Below are 2,999 nucleotides of genomic sequence, written 5' to 3'. Positions count from 1 at the left end.
TCTCGGCCTCCCAAAGTGCTGGGATTACAGGCTTGAGCCACCGCCCCCAGCTGGGATTCTTAAAAGAAGACATATAAATAGCAAACAGGCATATGAAAAGGTGCTCAACATCATTGATCATCAGAGAAACGCAAATCTAAACTATAATAAGATAAATTTCACCCCAGTTAAAATGGCTTATATCCTAAAAACAGGCAATAACAAATGCTGGCAAGGATGTGGAGAAAGGGGAACGCTTGTTCACTGTTGGCGGGAATGTAAATTAGTACAACCACTATAGAGAACAGTATGGACGTTCCTTGAAAAACAAAACAAAACAAAACAGAACTATTATATGATCCAGCAATCCCACTGCTAGGTATTAATATATACCCAAAAGAAAGGAAATCAGTATATCAAAGTGATATCTGCACTCCTGTGTTTATCGCAGCACTATTCACAATAGTTGTATTAGCAGTTCTCACTCTGCTAATAAAGACATACCCAAGACTGGATAATTTGTAAAAGAAAGAGAGTTAATCGACTCACAGTTTCACATGGGTGGGGAGGCAAAGTAGGGGCAAAGTCACATCTTACATGGTGGCAGGCAAGAGGAGCTTGTGCAGGGGACCTCTCATTTATAAAACCATCAGATCTTCTGAGACTTACTCATTCACTACCACAAGAACAGTATGGGGGAAACTGCAGCCATGATTCAATTATCTCCACCTGGTCTTGCCCTGGACATGTAGGGATTATTACAATTCAAGGTGAGATTTGGGTGGGGACACAGCCAAACCTTATCAATAGCCAAAATTTAGAGTCAACCTAAATGTTCATCAACAACCCCTAGATAAAGAAAGTGTGATACATATACACAATGGAGTACTATTCAGCCATAAAAAATAATGAGATCCTGTCATTTACAACAACACGGGTGGAACTGGAGGTCGTTATGGTACGTGAAATAAACCAGGCACAGGAATACAAACTTTTCATGTTTTCACTCATTTGTGGGAGCTAAAAATTAAAACGACTGAACTCATGGAGACAGACAGTAGAATGATGGTTACCAGAGGCTGGGAAGAGTGGTGGGTGGGTGTGAGGAGGCAGGATGGTTAATGGGTACAAAAATATAGTTAGAATGAATAAGATCTAGTATTTGACAGCACAACAGGGTGACTACAGTCAACAGTAATTTGTTGTACATTGTAAAAATCACTAAGAGTATAATTGGAATGTTTACAACACAAAAAAAGAATAAATGCTTGAGGTGATGGATACCCCATCACATCTACATGTAAGATGTGATTATTATACATTGTAGGCGTGTTTCAAAATATCTCATGTACCCCATAAATGTATACACCTGCTATGTACCCATACAAATTTTGTAAATAAAGTTTTAATTGTGATTTATAGATACATAGAATATTATTCAGCCATAGAAAAGAAGGAAATCCTGCCGTTTGCAACAACATAGATGAACTCTGAGGGCATTATGCTAAATGAAATAAGTCAGACAGAGAAAGACAAATACTGTATGATCTCACTTATATGTGGAATCTAAAAGAGCTGAACTCATAGAAAAAGAGAGAAGAATGGTGGTGGCCAGGGGCTGGGGACTGGGGAAAATGAGAAGATGTTAGTCAAAGGGTATGAACTTTAGTTATAAGATAAATAAGTTCCAGGGATTATAATGTATAGCATGATGAGTATAGTTAATAATACAGATGTTCCTCAACTTACAATACAGTTACACCCTGATAAATTCATCGTAAATTGAAAATATCATGTCATAAGTGCATTTAATATACCTAACCTACCAAACATCATAGCTTTAGCTTAGTCTGCCTTAAAAGTGCTCAGAACACTTTTGCCTAGGTTGGGCAAAATCATTGAACACAAAAAGTATTGAATATCTCATGTAATTTATTGAATACTGTGCTGGAAGTGAAAAAAAGAATGGATGAATATTAATGTACACATTAAGTTGAAAAGTCATAAAGTTGCAAAAGTGTGAGTTGAACCATCATAATATCAGGTACTGTGTGTACTGTATTGTACACTTGAAATTTGCAAAGAGTAGATCCAAAACATTCTCCCCATACACACAAAAGAAAAGTGGGAGAGGGGGCAGGAATTTTCCTTTTAAGTCACCGTGGTAATTTGTTAAAGTAGCAATAGAAAACTAATCTCTCTCTCTCTCTCTCTCTCTCTCTCTCTCTCTCTGTCTCTCTCTGTGTGTGTGTGTGTGCGCGCTTGTATGTGCGTGTGTGAATTATGTCCTTACTGACTAGTGTATGTGACTACTGTATGCTTAATTCTCCAGTCCTTTATAGATCCTTAAATTCCTCTAATGGAGAACATCTCAGTGACTGCAACAAGTTTCCCAGGCTTCAACTTCCAGATCTTCAAATCTACTCATCTCAAAAAGAAAACAAGAAAAGAAGCAAAAACTCTAGAAGTCACTCTCTGTACTGTCTAAAGGGATTAGCGACAGAAACTTTGTCTGTCTGCTGAATCCCCAACACCTAGAAGAGTACCTGGTACATAGTGGTAACTCAATGAACATTTGTTGATTGACTGCTTGATTGATGAACAATAATATAGAAATTCGTATATTTTACCCATGCCACGTACTGGAGCCCTTTGCTGCTGTGGATTCTGAGTCTCATCACGACCTCATCTTCCTCCAGGGAGAGATAAGAATGCAAATGACCCAGTAGGGTTGAGCTGGGGTTGAAATAAACCCAAGAGTAACTCTGCTTGGCCAGTGAATACTTTGTGCAAGCGTAGCTTATGCTGTGCATGGAGACATATATACAAAGCTTTCTTAGTTATTTATTCAACCAAAATTAAGAGTCTACTATGGGTAGCAGTCTCTGCCACATTCTAAGAACACAAAGATATGTAGGACACAGCCACTGCCATCCTAGCGTTAACAACCTAGGAATGGCGACAGGCATCTTTACAATGTGGTGGACACTTTTTTACATACAACAATCTCATTTAAACAT

Source organism: Colobus angolensis, unplaced genomic scaffold (assembly GCF_000951035.1).
Source record: "Colobus angolensis palliatus isolate OR3802 unplaced genomic scaffold, Cang.pa_1.0 Scaffold144, whole genome shotgun sequence".
Lineage (NCBI taxonomy): Eukaryota > Metazoa > Chordata > Mammalia > Primates > Cercopithecidae > Colobus > Colobus angolensis.
This window is presented reverse-complemented; position numbering follows the sequence as displayed.